Raw genomic sequence first — 17,859 nt, forward strand, 5'->3', positions numbered from 1 at the left:
GACCTTGGAGAACATATGTAAGCCTCTACTCCCACAAGTATATTCTCAACTAATAGCAATTTAGCCTTTCATTACAAACTAAGAAAACCTTAGACTGGCCTTGTTGGTAGGGGTGATAGAAAGTTGGTAAACAATCTCTTGAGATGCCAACTCTTAGTCCCACAAGAGACTAGACTACAGGTAAAATAAGCATCCCAGCTAATATTTAGCAATCATGAAATTAGGCCCCGTATTGCCCACATACAATTTTCTGTGTTGTTTTGGTTTATCCACTGTTAACTGTCCCTAATTTTCTTGTATCTCCTGCTTGATCATTGATGGGTCACCTCTCAGCTTTCAAAGTTTGGCTCCATTTTCTGGACCACCCCCTGTAAAAAATTATTCCATCTTCACTCACATTCCTTGAACCTCCAACATGAGATTTATGATTTATTGGGTTAAATATAAAAAGCATAATTCAGTCCCAAGTGTAGCCACTAGAAAATTTTTTGCCTTTAGTAATAAAAGAAGGTTTAGTCAAAGAGTTGGGCTTGGAACTGTCTTTTAATGAGCTGGTAAATCAAAGATAGGAGAGGAGGAGTAGGATGGAAGAGAACCCCAAGATAAAGAACAGTATGAACAAAGGGTCTAATTTCACAATGAACTGCTCAACAGGATCAGAGATTCTACGTAATGAAAGAAGTTCACAGGGAGAGACTAAATTATAGAGAAGCATAGAATCAAAGAAGTTTAGACTTAATTTAGGAGGCACTGAAAGCTCTTATTCTAGGGATATTCTGGAAATTTTATTTGGGCATGGAACCATGAATAAAGGGCATGACATACCCTTACCTCAACCTCCAGAGAATGCTGTATAAATCAAGATCATACCCAGGTACACACACACTAAAACATGCAAAAGCTTGGGCTACATGTAGAAGTCTGCTTAGTTCCAGAAGCCTTTTCTTAAGAAAGTTGCTTGGGAATACATTATCCCTGAGAGAGTATTACCCCCTAATAAGAATTTAAGCTTGAGAAAGTTTGAGCTATCCTTTGTATTGCATCAGCCAATTTTATAAGTTCTTAAAGTTAGTGTAACTTCAATGTCAAAAATTTAGATGATATTTAGAAAATTATATTTAGGGCCCAGCAATTCCTAGACCACTTCTCAGATGCTTTCAAATTAAAGATCAATTGAAAACCACAGTCATGCATTCCAAATTTCAGTGATCTAATGGGCCATGGGTAAAGCAATATGTCTTTATTTTTACAGTGATAGAAGAGAAATAGATATTTTGAAAGCCTTTCATTTTCTTCATTTTGAACTCTTTCTCTAGAACTGGACATTTGTAAATTCCAAAATTGCCAGGGACTATTCTCTTCAAATACATAGAAGAAATATTGGGATATAACATTTTTTTGTGTCAGCACTTCTTAGTTTCTTATTACACACAGAGAGGTCAAGTCTAGATATTTTGTAAGAAAGTTACAGAGAAAAATCATTGAGGACAGAGGAAAAGGATGCCCACCTTATATGAATTTAGATACTCACAGAGACCCTATATAAGAGGGGAACAGTTAGGATAAAGGGTCAAGTGGAGACCAAAAGAACCAAAAAAAAGTAATGGATTTTTATTAAAAATAAAATTCTGAACAAAAAAGCACCCTTAACAGGTTTTAGGCAGGATAAGCTAGGTTATGCTATGGTAATAAATAACTCTGAAACCCCAAAGGCTTAACCCAATATAAGTTAGTGTTTTCCTCATGTAAAATCCACTACAGGTATTGGTGCCTCCTCAGAGCATCTCCAAATAATTGACTACATAGTTTTAATCCTACTATTGCAACTCAAAGTCTCCTTCAAAATTGCCAAGGCAATTAGAAGAAGTAGATAGAGGGGTGCATAATAGCTTTTCAATTCTTCAACGGAGAAGGGGCACACTTCATTTCTACCCACACTCCATTAGCCAGAACTAGTCATAAAGCTCTGTGCAACTCACCAGTCAGAATGGCCATCATCAAAAAATCTACAAACAATAAATGCTGGAGAGGGTGTGGAGAAAAGGGAACCTTCATACACTGTTGGTGGGAATGTAAATTGATACAGCCACTATGGAGAACAGTATGGAGGTTCCTTAAAAAACTAAAAATAGAACTACCATACGACCCAGCAATCCCACTATGGGGCATATACCCTGAGAAAACCATAATTCAAAACGAGTCACGTACCACAATGTTCATTGCAGCTCTATTTACAATGGCCAGGACATGGAAGCAACCTAAGTGTCCATCGACAGATGAATGGATAAAGAAGATGTGGCACGTATATACAATGGAGTATTACTCAGCCATAAAAAGAAACGAAACTGAGTTATTTGTAGTGAGGTGGATGGACCTAGAGACTGTCATACAGAGTGAAGTAAGTCAGAAAGAGAAAAACAAATACCGTATGCTAACACATATATATGGAATCTTTTTTTTTTATAGATTTCTTTTTTTGATTCCATATAAACTCAGTTTCGTTTCTTTTTATGGCTGAGTAATACTCCACTGTATATACGTGCCACATCTTCTTTATCCATTCATCTGTCGATGGACACTTAGGTTGCTTCCATGTCCTGGCCATTGTAAATAGAGCTGCAGTGAACATTGTGGTATGTGACTCGTTTTGAATTATGGTTTTCTCAGGGTATATGCCCCATAGTGGGATTGCTGGGTCGTATGGTAGTTCTATTTTTAGTTTTTTAAGGAACCTCCATACTGTTCTCCATAGTGGCTGTATCAATTTAAAAAAAAAAAAATGGTCATGAAGAACCTAGGGGCAGGACGGGAATAAAGGCGCAGACCTAGCAGAGAATGGACTTGAGGGCATGGGGAGGGGGAAGGGTAAGCTGGGACAAAGTGAGAGAGTGGCATGGACATATATACACTACCAAATGTAAAACCGATAGCTAGTGGGAAGCAGCCGCATAGCACAGGGAGATCAGCTTGGTGCTTTGTGACCACCTAGAGGGGTAGGATAGGGAGAGTGGGAGGGAAGGAGACACAAGAGGGAAGAGATATGGGGATATATGTATATGTATAGCTGACTCACTTTGTTATAAAGCAGAAACTAACACACCATTGTAAAGCAATTATACTCCAATAAAGATGTTAAAAAAAAAGAGATTTACAGAACCACTTTTGCAACAGTATAGCTTCTACCTTCTATTTTAGCATTCATTATGTCCTATGACACTGTTATAATATTTGCAATGAGCCATGTTTAAATTTGATATATTGCCTATGATCCATGACCTGTTACTTAGACATTACGACAAATGCACTGTTTAACAGAGCCTACAATGTTCCATTTACTTTGGGAATATTTTAGTCCCTTTAATACAACTTTAAACATTTATTAAAATGTTGTACATCTTTTCCTGGAAAAAAAAAAAAAAAAAAGCTCTGTGCAACTTCCAGAAGATCTGGAAATGCAGGGCACCAACACTGTCCAAATAAGAGAGTGGTCAGTAGACAGCCAAAGACAGAAGGAAAGGAGGGAAATGAAGGGAAAATGGAACTTACAGAAGGAGGAGGAAGAAAAAAAATGGTATCATTCAACCACAGATTTAGAACCAAAAATCTCTAAGTTCTGAATTCTAATCTCAACTCTACCCCAGTCTTGTACAACATTTAGGTTCTCTGAGCCTTAGGAACCTTAGCTGTGTAAAGAGAATTTCTTGAGATAGATGTGAAAAGCAACTTGAAAAAATAACTATTCTAGAGAGTAAAGTTCTCTGAAAAGAGAAGTTAGCAAAGTATACATATATATATAAGCCAGAAACATAAGAGGTAGAAGCTAAAAGCCTCACAGAAATGCAGAATACTCTGTATTTTATATATAGAAGGTAGAAAGACCCTTGAAAATGCCATCTACATGTTCACCTGTAGACATCAAAACATTCAACTAAACATTCTAAAGAACTTCTCTCCTTAAGAAACCACAAATTTGACATAGACATCCTGGTGAAGAAGGAGCCAAGAGCCAGTGTTAGGACTCAAGTTTGCAAGTCTGTGATAGTAATATAGCCCTATCACTAACTTTGCCAGCTCTATAACTCAATTTTCTCATGTATAAAAAAGAACTAATACCAGCATCATCTACCTGCAATTAGAAAGTTTTCTGATATGCACCTCAGTGTTCACAGCGGCACTGTGTACAACAGCCAAGACATAGAAGCAACCTAAACGTCCATCAGGAAAAGAATGGGTAAAGAAGATATGGTGTGTATGTATATGTGTATACACACACACACACACACACACAATGGAATACTCTCAGCCAAAAAAAGAATGAAATAATGCCATTTGCAGCAACATGGATGCAACTAGAGATTATCATACTAAGTGAAGTAAGTCAGAAAGAGAAAGACAAATATTTACCATATGATATCACTTATATGTGGAATCTAAAATAAAATACAAATGAACTATTTTCAAAACAGAAACAGACTCACAGACATAGAAAACAAACTTATGGTTACCGAAGGGGAAAGGGGGTGGGGGAGGGATAAATTAGGAGTTTGGGATTATCAGATACAAACTACTATACATAAAATAAACAACAAGGTCCTACTGTAGAGCACAAGGAACTATATTCAATATCCTGTAATAAACCATAATGGAAAGAAAAAAAAAAAGTTTTCTGAAAGACTCAGAGTGCTCTATAAAATAAGCATTACCCAGAAATTTGCCATATCCCCAAGGTGGCAGTGGCACCTAGAGGTTCTTTCAAAGAGTACCCTTGCTTCTAGAAGAATTTTTTAGATCACATGGTCATAAAGCCATTTAATTTTTTGGTATTATTTCCTTCCTAACTGGGACCAATCTGATATTATGTGTTCCCTGTTAGAAACACACTATATATCCTTGGAGAGTGTTTCTGTTTTACTGAATTCCAAGGTTATCTTCCTTTCTTAAAAAAGTATGTTTATTTACATGCTTATATGTTTGTATGCATACATATGTACAAACATTTATTGTTGGTGTATGTGCTTGCATGTATGCTCTTTTCTCCGTGTCCCCCCATTTGCCTCTTCGCTAGAATCCAGCCTAGGAGGCACGCAGAACGAACACGGGCCATCTGAATTCAGCAGACTCATGTATCTGGACGCTCAAAAGCAGCAGTCATCTATCAAAGGAAGTGTATCGGACTAAATGGAGAGATTTTTAATAAGAGGCAAGGGGGTGCACTCTACCTAATAAAAAGAGCATAGAGAGACCCCGGCTGTGGCTAATGTGCATAAAAAATTCAGCCTGTCAGATCCTCACTTTTCTAATTCAGTAATCTAAATAATTTATTTGACATTTTAGCTCAAGATGACCTTTCTTAGGAAAAAATTACTGTTTTAAACTTTTAGCAAGTACAACCTCAGCCACAGAATCCCTATTGAAGTCTGCATTTTCCCAAAGGAGCAAAGGTTAATCTTGTAACGCTCAAACACATTGCTGACCCTTTTAAACAGCTCACAAAATGTCATTTAATTTTTTAATCTAATTTCAATTATATTGTAATATTTGGGTTAAGTATTTGGTGGGGATGGGGGTGGGAATGTGAGATTAGAGCCAGGTTCTACTTAGAGAAGTTTAGGCAAATGATCCGTTTTAAATAAACCAGGTATCAGATAGGGCCATGCATCCTTCTACGGTATGAATATATATGAAATATAATCATGCACAATACACAATAATTTTGTGCACCATTCCCCTGAGGGATTAACAAGGAGGGATTAAGGTAGTTGATTCTTGTGAGAAACAATATGAGAATCCAAGGTTCTCAGAGGTGCTGTGTGATTGAGGCAATTAGTCTTTAAGCCAAGCTACTCCAAGGAGACTCGTGCCCTAAGCCACACAGTGTCCAATTTATCCTCAGATTCCGTTCTAGGACAGTTCTGAATCAACCCAGGTGATCAGTAGGGTGACAGATGTCACAGACACATTACCCTCTCATCCATTCCACAAGCAGCTCATGAAATCCCAACCTTTTCTCTCAAAAGTCACTCCTTAGCTTGCTACTAGGTCAGAAAAACAAAAAAAGTTAAATTGTTAATATGAGGATAATTGAATCTTCCACTCTGCACAATAAGTTATCATTTCATCATCCCCCCGGGGAAAACTTGTTTAGGAGATTTAGCACTTTGTTAACCAGGCTTTCCTCCTACCCACACTGAAGGATAATAGAATTTGATCCTCTAATTTGACAAACAGCCCATTTTCTGCAAAATTGTTCACTGTCATTTTTTAAGCAATGTCCTCATGGGAACACTGGGTGGCTTAAGTTTCTCAGTCATTTGCAAATCCAAAATATCATCATTGGTAGCTGTGCCAGCGATCTGAGTAGATGAGCTGATGTGAACATCAAGCTAAGAAATGAAAACTCATCTCCATTACTCTCTTCTCATTATCACCTCTCTTGATACAAGCATCCCCCAGAGATTCTGCTGCTCCTTATTTTCCTTACCCTGAAATATCATATTTCCCTTAATCAAAAGTGCCTACAAACCATACTCTTACAGAAGTCACCTCAAAAAAAGGAGTTTTGTACCTAACAACCTACATGAAGATGAGCCAGTCTCCTGCCTCTCCCCTCTTCTCCCCCTTACTCTACTTCCGATGCCAAATTTGCCTCTGCAAAATGTTTCGATGGTAAAACACAGACACAAATAAGGATGTTTGCTAATCACTTTCATTTTAAAATCTACATTCTTACAGGCACTATCATCAAGGAGAACTGTGAAGTCTAGCATACCATGCTGTTTCATAAATGAAAACTAATCCATGTCTGTTATTTTAATTATATTCATCCCAAGGGTTGTCAAAGCAAGGTGTGTACCAGAATTACCCAGGAGCATTGTTAGAAAAAAAACACAAACTGGGGAGCCCCTCCCAAATCTTACGGAATCGGAATCTGCAGTTGTGGGCCCAGGCTCATTTTCTTGCAAATAGCTATACAGAATTGTTTATGCTTACCTCTCCCTGGTTAAGAATCATTAACCAGGTAAGTAAGTTTTCACTTGAGTTATCTGGTATCATTAAAACAGTGAATGAGTATGTGACCTGAAGAAGAGAATTCCAACCATGCCTTAGTTAAGAGATAATCATTAAGAATACCTGAAAGATTTAAATCATGTACAACACAAAAGTTCTCTGTAAAAATGTATTCATAACACTTCTTATGATTTTTGTTTATAATTATAAAATATATCATACCCCTGGCCCTCATCATTGTTTGAAGTATTTGCTGTTGAAATTTTTGTGCATTAAAAAAATTCAAAATTTTTTTTAAAAATTGCTGGCATTTATTTAATAAAAACACACAGCCACTCTGGTATTAATTAAAAAAAAAAAACAAAAACAACTACACAGCACCACATTGCCACACCACTCGTAGAAGAGTAACGTAAGGGATTTTGCCCAGGAGTTACCACTGAATTTCCCCACTCCAAACTTCCTGGTTATGACTGAAGTGCAAATGGAATATATTGGGATCATGCTGGAGAGAAAGCACAGATCACCAAGAGCTGAGTCCTAAAATCTCCCTAGTCTTTTTCTTTTCTTACTCCTCTAAAAAATTCTAGAGGATTCTTTCCACTTCAACATCTCAGATGGCAAGAGTCCTGGCTGTCCCATGTTTTCCTAGAAACAAGTTTCCCAAAGCTTGATCCATGGAACACAAGTTCTGCAATAGTCATGAAACAGAATATTTCTAGGATCAAATAAGTTTGGTAGATCCAAATGCATGTTAGCATAGTAAGTTTCTGGGAAACGCTTAAATATAAATGAAACCTCTCTAACCAGGCTTTCCCAGTCTGTGAAATAAGGATCTTTATTTCATATGATGCATTAACATCTAAAGAGAAGCTCCACAAAATGTACTTTGAGAAACACAGTAACAGTTGTGAACCAACCAAGATTGCTGTCCTTTTCTACCTCTGTGTAATTTTTTAGCGTTCAATGGAATTAAAATAGTAGTAAATAGATGTATCTCTACATTCCTTTAGAATGTTGAAAAACAGATTGAAGACAGAATTAATGAAACTGGGGAAAGAGGGAGAGAAGAATATGTGCCTAAACAAAATATTCTATAGATTGAGAATATAAATCCAGGAATTCTTTTGCTTTTGAAAGCTCAGCAGCATTCTAATGTAATTAACTGTTGCTTCTTTCTTCTTAACTTTGAGTAAACTTGCTTACTATACTTAAGCATAAGATGGGAAATAATTTAATTGCAATGTTCAGGTTTGTCCAAACTACAACATAGCCATTAACATGAACGTTCAGATTTCAATATCTCCAAGCTCCATTCATTTAGGTGCCACCTCCAAATGCCAAAAACAGTGTTACAACCTTCAGTGAGCTACTCATTATTGAAGGCTTTACTGCCAGCTGCTGGTCTAACATCTTTACCTACATTATCGGAAAGATTTAAAATAAGTCCTTAGTACTGTCCAATGAGATAGACATTATATAATCATTATTTTTCAAATGAGAAACTGAGGTTTAGGGAAGTTCAATAACTTGCACCAGTACTTGGGAGAACTGTGATTGGAATTCAGGACCGTGTGGTTTTTAAATACCCCACAGCTGGAGAAGTACAATGCTTGTTCTCAGTGTTTTCATGGATCGGCCCTGGCTGACCAAAGATGGGGTCCTGACTGGAATCATGAAGGCTGGCACTCCATTACCAGCCCCTTCAATAAAGCTACCACAGCCACCATCAGCACTGCGACCATCCACACAGTCACCATTTCCTGCGTGTTGATTCCTGTTGAGCGGCCAGTGATACTTATGTAAAATAAGAATGTTGCCTCCTTCCTTGCTTCTGTGTGATGGTGAGTTGGAGCTTCATCAGAGCCCTAGAGTGTTCCAGATCCCGATGAGACAGATTGATTTTTTCACTCAGACAAGCCTTGCCATTCCTGCCACCAGCCAAGCTGCAGCTGCTGTCTCGCCACCTATCAGAATGGAATCCTATACTCTCTGTGCCCACCGAAGGACAGAGGAGAAATAGCACCGATGTCCCTTTGGTGTTGATGAAAGAAGGGAGAAAGAAGACATCTTCCCTATCTTTGTGTATTGATAGCTCCAGAAGGGGGCTAAGTGGCTTGGTCCCAAAATATTCTGGTATTTTGAGAAAGAGCTCCTTCAACAGACACATACATACCTGATAGGAGGATAGGCTACAACAATTCCATGAAAGCTACAACACTGCCCCCAAAACTGCAATTACCCCCTGAGGCCCTGCTGCTAAGTTAGGCTTGTGTCAGACTCCATCTCCCACCATGGAGGGTAGTCCCTTTTTTCTCTCTCATCTTTTCTCTAAAACATGACTTTCATTCAGTCCCTCTTCCCATCCCTACTCTTTCCCATCAGAACATACTTCCCCTTTAATCGGACTTCTAAACAGTCCCTTCCCCATCCCATCCCTAGCCTCTATCATCCAAGTCCTCCCCAGATCCCTACCAGGAATGTCCACAAACCCCCAGGTAAATCATTGGTTACAAAGGCAAAGATTTCCCCTCTATTCATATGCTCATTGAGGCTGAGTCATGACTGACCCCATCCAGTCCCACCTCCCTCCCTGGGAACTCACTCCATGTCTTCAACCTAGTCCTCTTTTCCAGCCCCTTCCGCTTGGGCTACCGGGGTTTATTATGCCCTTGGTCTTTTAGCCGGATCTTGTGAATGCCTTCTCTCTCACCTTCCTTTCATTTTTGAACTCCACTCTCCATCTTTCCTCCTAACCATTCATTCGCTCACAGAACTTGTGCATTCAGGCTTCTAAAATTGTCCTTATTCCAATCCCCATTCTTAATATCTGGTATCCCCAATGGCTACTTTTCAGTCTTTAACTTTCTTGACCTCCGAGCAGCTGACCACTCCCTCTGTCTTGATCTACTCTCTCCCTTCCCTTCAATGCCATAAACCTTTTTTGCCCAATTATTTTCTTGCTCCTTGGACAAATACTGCCTCTGCTTTGTTTGCAGGCTTCTCGTACTCTGCCTACTCTTGAAGCACTGGGCCCTCACCCTCTTATCACTCTATACATGTCCCTTGAAAAGATCTCCTCTATTTCATGGTTTTACTTGCCACCTAAATGCTGACAATGCCCACATCTTCATTTCCCACTCAGCTGTCTCCCTGGAGCTCAGACCCATATTTCCAATAGCCAGTTGGACAAGTGTACCCAGGTACCCAATAGACACTTAAATCCTACTTATTCAAAACAGACTCATCTTCTCTACCGACCCTGTTACACGTATTTATTTTAGTGAAAAGCACCATCATCTCCGCATTCACTGGGGAAAGAAAACTGAGAGTCCTTCTTCTTCATCTCCCAGGTCACCAGGTCCCATCAATCTCATTTCCTATCTCTCAAATCTGTTCTCTTCCTGCCATTCTCACTGCCACAGTTCAGGCACTCATTCTTCACACTTAACCAGCATCCAACTGTAAGTAAAGTCCAAAATATTTGCTCTGAACTGAATTCAGTCCCTCAGTGCTTCATTCGCTTTAGCACTTCCATGACTTCACCCATTCTGCCCTTCTATTCAAAGTATCTTCCTTCTCCTTGTCCATCTGGTAAAATCCTATTTATCCTCAAAAACTTCAAACATAAGTTTCTCCATGAAGTCATCCCTGACTTTACTGTAAAGAGTTCTGTCTTCCTCCTTCATGCTGCCATAGCACACTGGATACACACCCCTACAAATAGCATTGTCCTCACTGGCTTGAAACTTTCTCTTCATGTTTCTCCCACTGTAGACAGAAAGTGTGTCAAGGGTAGGTAGAGATTGTGTTCTGTTCATCTTCACATCTCCCAAATTTAACACGGTGCTTGAGTTACGGTGTGTTTTCTTTTTGTTTTTTTTTGTTTTTTAGTTACGGTGTTTTTAATGATTGCTGAATGAACAAACATGTCTGTTGTGCTATAAAAGAAGTGATAGAAATCAATGTTAAGAGAGAAGGGCAGAGCTTTCTAGTTGGGGGAGCAACAGGGAAACAATATGGAAAGAATTCTGGACAGGTAGGTAGTCGGGCACTTGCCATTAACTGTGCAACCTAGATTAAGTCAATTGCTGCCTCAGAGTCTCAATTTAATCATCTGAAAAATGAAATAAATACAAAACTCAGTTACCTCCAAGATTCCTCTCATCTCTGAGTCTTTAAATACAAACAAGAGTTGGCCAGAAAAGAAGGGGAAACGAAAAGAGAGTCTGGCATAACACTCGGGCCTGGGTTCAAAGCTTGGCTCTGCCAGTTACCAGCCATAACCTTAAGGAGACTAACTTCTCTAAAATAACCCATGTTCTTCCATCATAGGATTATGGGGGAATTAAAACAGTCAATACATGTACAGCATTAGAACAGCACCCACTATGCAAAGCACTTAACAAATAAAAGACAGACCAAGAATGAACCTAGATTTGACTTCTCAGCTTGTTACTCAAAGGTTGACTAGCTGTGACCTTGGGACTCCCCACATCTTATAAATCAATACACCTGTGAGTACACAGATACTCTGTATGTTATGTCTCAGATCTGCTGTTTCTGCCAAAGAATGAACCATTCTTCCATAATGCTGATACAAAGAAATCTGGCATTGCATGAAACTGGTTTTTCATGAAAAACATGAGGTTCTGAAAGTCCATCTTGACATTTATCCTCCACCAACCCCAGGGAGGCCATAATCAGTCTTCCTCAATTCTGGGGAAAGGAGGCAGAAGATCAGAAGGCACTGGGGGAAAGGAGTTGATGCCTTCTGAGCTCCTCTCAGAGAAGAGAGGAATCTATCATAAGCCTGGTGCTTACGAGGAGCTAGGAGTGAAAAGAAAGGAATAACTCCAAAAAAACAAATTTCCCTCATTTTGAGACCATCACTTTGACTGCTGATACCATCTTCTCCATCAACCTCCTTCCTTTTCTTGCAAGCCAATCTCTTTTAGTGAACTTTCTAAGAAGGACCTTCACCTCAGTCTTAACAGACCAACAGGTAACAGACGTGGGTGGGCAGGTAACTTTGATTTTCCTCTTGCTGGATCAGCTCTCAGACTGAGGAGCTCAGTAACAAGAACTTCCCACCCCCATCCAAAAGCTAACTCACCCTTCGGAGACACTATAAAGTTATCCACCATTTCTCATACATCAGACAGATTCTATTACTTAACCCCTCCCTATGATGAGCGGCACAACACATAGAGGAGAAACAAAGCACTCTGTTCAGAATGCCTTGAGAACAAGCCACGCAGCTGGCAGTGGGATCCCCTAACCATTGCTAAGAAGAAGACCAGATGGGGGCTTTTAACATGTGCGAGCCCTAGCTACATCATTATGTCCACTGACAAAGAAAAGGCAGGACAGGAAATTTTGGCTACAGGTTGCCACTCGTCCAAATAAGTAACAGAGAACTTGGAAGACACTGGAGCAATGCCATTAGCCCTAGCTGCCCTCATTATTTTTAACATGCCTTTGTTCACTTTCATTTCCCTTTAAGAATGGGGAAATCCTTGTAAGAATTCATGATTTTCTATCGCATCTGCCTATCTATAAAGCGGTACCCCTGAAATGGCACTGCCTTACTAGACACTTGGCTGCCCGTACTAGCTGACTCTGCCAGGTGAGTCGCTCCTCCTCCAAGTCTGACAGGAACACTGGGAGTGGGCTAGAAGTTAGCGTCCCTCACCTGACCACAATGGGGCAACCTTCAAAAGGAGAAGCAAGCAGCCTAGTTTTTTTTTTTCCTCAAGGCAATGGTGAGGGGTTTTGATCTTTCCTGGGTTTGTTTCTCAGCCAGCCCTCTTCCTTTGTCTCGCCCCTTTCAATGAGGTTCTGTAGTTTTATTTTTTTCTAAACAGAAAATGTAGTGTGATTCTGTAAATGTTTTCTTGCTGTTGTACTTTTCAGACTATTTTCTTCCTTGTTTTTTGGGGGCCTGAATCTGCCTTTGGTCACACTATCTGCTCCTCTATGGTCACCTCGGAGAAGATTAACCCTTTCATTAAAAAAGCCTGGCCAGGGTCAAACTACCGCCTGGCTAGGGACTCTTAACATCCCTTTGATCTCCCAGCTATGGAGAAATTATTAGCAAATTCTAAGCCTTCCCATGTGATTTGTTTTTGTAAATTTGTAGAAATTATTCCTAATCCTATTACGTGGCCTAGGGCAAACCTGCATTAAATATAGGAGACTTTTTGTTATGTGGCAGATGGATAATAAAGGAATGCTGAATGCAGCTCCATTCCAAGTTATGGGAATCTGGACACTTCATCAGCATTCTCTTAATCCTCTGCCATGGCTCCGCCTTTGATGAATGCTCTCATTTATGACCACTGATGCCGCTCACTTAATTTCAGAGAAGAAAAATAATACCTAGCTGTTAATGTGAATATTTGAGTTTATGGCTGTACAATGAATAATTGTGACATTATCAAAGGAACATCTCCTTATACATTATTCAGTTGTATAGACCACATTAACCAGAGATTGGAAACTTGCAATTTTGCATCTTCCATCTTCTTTGGAACGGAGACACCACGCAGACAAAAGTCAGTGTCTCAAACCAAATTCTACCTGACAATGCGTATCAGCCCGCACTATATTTTGCTCATTGTGGTGCCAATCTCCTATCTTACCAACGACATTTTTTCAAAGAAAGAGGGGATTTCCTAGAGACTCGACCCTATGCAACTTCCATAGCTTATTATCGAATAGGAAAATGTAGTCCTGGTTCCTGCTTTAATACTGATGCCATGGAAGATGTCTTGAGGGTTAGACTGAAAATTAAGACAGCACACCTTTGCTGCTTATACTTTATATATAAACTGAGGGTCTTTTCAATGTATGTTTTCGCTTAGAAAGCAGGAGAGAATGTTTGCAAGTCATCCATGAATCACTGGGTCTTTGCTGGGTTCAGCCGGGCAGAGATTGTGCTGGTACCATTAGGGACAGTCATGCAGAATCACTCACTTCTCTGTTACAGAGATAGATGTGTCTCAGCTGCTTCAGCATATACGCCTTTGTTTCTGGGGAGATAAGGGGTGAGGCACCAGAGAAAGGAGGTAAAGAACAGGATGGAGCATTTCCATTGTAAAAAGTCGTTGAGTAGTATTTTTAACTAAGACATGTATAGGATGTGCACAGGCATGTCATTTAAAAATACCAGGAATATTTTATAAAATAGCAAATTTTATTTTATAAGACAGCAAATACCTTTGTCAGACTAGGAATGGCACTATTGGGCTATTGACTTTTTAAAAATACTTCCATTTTAATTTAACTTCAATAATGCTTGGTAAATAGACTTTGGGATTAAGATCAGATTTCCCTAAAGATGCTTTTCTGAGTCACTATTTGGGCAATCCTTAGGAGGCCAGTTATAGTCATTGATGGCAAAACACCTGCAAACAGGTCTGTGAAACTTGGGAGGCGCACTCAGGTAAATGAAATCAGTAATATATGTCATTTTTCCAGTTTAGTAAGCCATAAGCTGAACATTTTCATATTCTACTGGTTTCTACATGATAGTCAATTTATTGACACTAACCACTAACTGGAAGGTTGTAGGAAAAAAGTATTTTAGCCCATTTTAAAAAAATTCATTATAGAAGTTCACTATAGCATTTATGATTGCTCAATGCCAGAAGCAGGTATAAACAGGGCATGAACAGTCCTATTCAAACTGCATGTGATTTAGTAATACATGATGCAAGCAATACACAAGATTTCTAGGCAGTTAAAAGAGAGGCTGTAGTTGATCTTAATTCTAATATTATATGAAATTAATGAACTGAATACCAAATTTGAACTTACTAGGCAAGCAAGGCTTCCTCACCCAGGTCTCCTAAGACTGATATTGACGCCACTGAGAATCAGGTGTGGACTCTCAGAATCTCTGAGAACGATACACATTAAACCAAATACCCTCTGCTGAGGAAACTGCAAAGTACTTCTGAAATGGGTGACTTGGTAAATGCCCTCAACCCACAGGTCACCATTTTGCTGTGGTATTTATTATCTTTAACAGATAAAATTGCCTCTAAAAACAATTCGAACAGCCATTCTGCAGGCATTTATTAGTGGCCATTTTGAGTTATCTATCCCAGAAAAATGGATGAAGAAAAAGGAAACTTAAATGGAACAGCATATCAACTATATTAAGGACCAATAGATACTGCATCTGATGCCAACTTAACACAAATGTCTTTTGTCTTATCAGAACTGTCTTATTACTAACTGGAATAGAGGGAGGGACAGTCTATGCCAGTGGCTCTTAATGCTGGGCATCAGAAACCTGTGGTGTTTCAAAAACTACTGATGCCAATTTCCCACCCTAAATCTATTAAATTAGATTTTCAGAAGTGGAAATCAAGCACCGGAATTTTTTAAAGTTCCACAAGGATGATTCTGATCCACAGCCATGGTTGATAACTGCTCCTCCATAATAATAAATGCCGGGCTTCCCTGGTGGCACAGTGGTTGAGAGTCTGCCTGCCAATGCAGGGGACACAGGTTCGAGCCCTGGTCTGGGAAGATCCCACATGCCACGGAGCAACTGGGCCCGTGAGCCACAACTACTGAGCCTGCGCGTCTGGAGCCTGTGCTCCGCAACAGGGGAGGCCGCGATAGTGAGAGGCCCGCGCACCGCGATGAAGAGCGGCCCCCGCTCACCGCAACTGGAGAAAGCCCTCGCACAGAAACGAAGACCCAACACAGCCAAAAATAAATAAATAAATTTATAAAAAAAAAATAAATGCCACATTTACCTTTACTTTCAAGGCATTGTGGTAGAGGGGGAAAGGCACTAGCTTTGAAGCCAGACAGTCCTGGATTCATATGCTGGCACAGCTCTCACCGGCTGTGTGCTCTAGGACAAGGCATTTTAGCTCTTTAAGTCTCAGTGTCCACCTCTGCAAAATGGGGATAATCCCACTTACCTCACACAGCTACTCTAAAGTTACTAATAGGACAGGTCTGGGACAGAGTAGGGACTCAATAATAACTGTGGTGTTTATGTGAAGTTGGGCTAAATCCCCATTGCACGAGGAGGAGGAGGAAGAGAAAAGGAGGGAAGGGGGATCAAGTCTGCCAAGCCTTCCTTCACTGAAAACAAATAAACTGGGAATTCCCTGGCAGTCCAGTGGTTAGGACTCCACACTCTCACTGCCAAGGGCCCAGGTTTGATCCCTGGTGAGGGAACTAAAATCTCACAAGCCACGTGGTGTGGCAAAAAAAATAAAGAAAAGAAAAAGAAAACAAATAAACTTTACTGTCCAAATAATTCAATGTTCACTTGTATTCTGAAAACAGAACAGCTTTTCAAGATAGTCCCAACTTTCTTTTCTTCAAAAAAAAAATGACATCCTAAAAAAATACTTGCTAAATTAGAATTTGTTTTTATTGTCATTTAGAGTGGGCAGGGAAGAGAAAGGGAAAGAAACCATCCTGTCACCTTGTCTAAGACCTTTATCTCCTTTTGAAGAAAATCTAAAAGAATAAGACAAAGCCAAATGAGACATCAGAAACAAAACTGTATGTATATTTTTTTTCATATGGGAAATGAAAGGAGTGAAGTGGAAGTGGGGTTACCTGCTGCAATCAGATGAGCTTGCCTGGGCAAAAACACAGACAGACAGATGGACATACAAACAGACACAAACACATATGTACATACATACATACATACAAACATGGCACAGTAATAGAGAAAAATGTACTCTTCCCCATCTAAGCTAGCACTTATATTATTTGGGACTTTGACATCAAGTAAAGCAAATCCCTTGGCCTCAATGATGTTTTTATAAAGGCAGAACAACCACTACAGGACTCAAGAACCACACTAAAATTTTCTACATTAATCCAATATGCCTAGTGTCAGTTTTCTTTTGTGCAAACACATCTACAGCAAATGGGTTGGGAAGCTCACCATCTATATCATATGCAATAAATTATACTTTACTGAAATGTTGCCTCGCTAAAATATGCTAGGAAAGCTGTGAACAATATTTACAAATAGTTCAGATGTCACAACAAAACACCCACCACTCAGGCATTCTTACATTTCACTATAATAAGTGTGGTAATAGAGGATACCGCTCTTAAACATTAGAAAAGTATTCTTTATGGAGATATAATTGGGAGAAGTTCTTCAAATTTATACAAAAACCCTGGGCTTTTTTCCTTCCTGAAGAGTCTGCTCTCTCAACTGTCAAGACAGCAGCCTCAATTTCACTCGCTTCCAGCATCTCGTCACACAGCAGGCTGTTAGTACTTATTTTTATTTTGGTACATTGTTAATTTCCTGACAAAGCAGAAAACTTTGTTTTTTGCTATTATATACTACTGACGTTCTTAAAAATTGATGCAAACTAACAAACACTATGTCATTTCAGGGAAGGAGAAAAGAGTTGCCTTCCATATAAGCCCAATGACCTGATTGTGTTTTAATCCAGGAGGCAAGTGATAGGTAAGGTCCTTGGAAAAAGCCTGGGCACAGCGGAGTAAGTGTGTCTAAAGGCTTAACAAGTAAGAAGGGCCTATATTATAATTCAGTTTGCCTGACTCTAGAACCCATATTATTTCAAAATGAGACAAGCATGAAAAGGAGCTTTCAAAGTAAAATGCAGGATACTAGTGGGAGATGCTATTTTGAAAAAAGCAGAAACAATCTACAATGTGAAAGATATCAAAAGTAAGATATTTGAATATCAGGCATTCTTACAGCGAAAGAGATCCTTCTATGACATATGAGAGAGATCAGGAAAAAGTGCTACACCAAAGGCGTACAAGAAGTTTTCCAATTTAACTATTATTGATTTCGTTCATAAACCACCACTGAATTTC

This window comes from Eschrichtius robustus, chromosome 1, assembly GCF_028021215.1.
Source record: "Eschrichtius robustus isolate mEscRob2 chromosome 1, mEscRob2.pri, whole genome shotgun sequence".
Taxonomy (NCBI): domain Eukaryota; kingdom Metazoa; phylum Chordata; class Mammalia; order Artiodactyla; family Eschrichtiidae; genus Eschrichtius; species Eschrichtius robustus.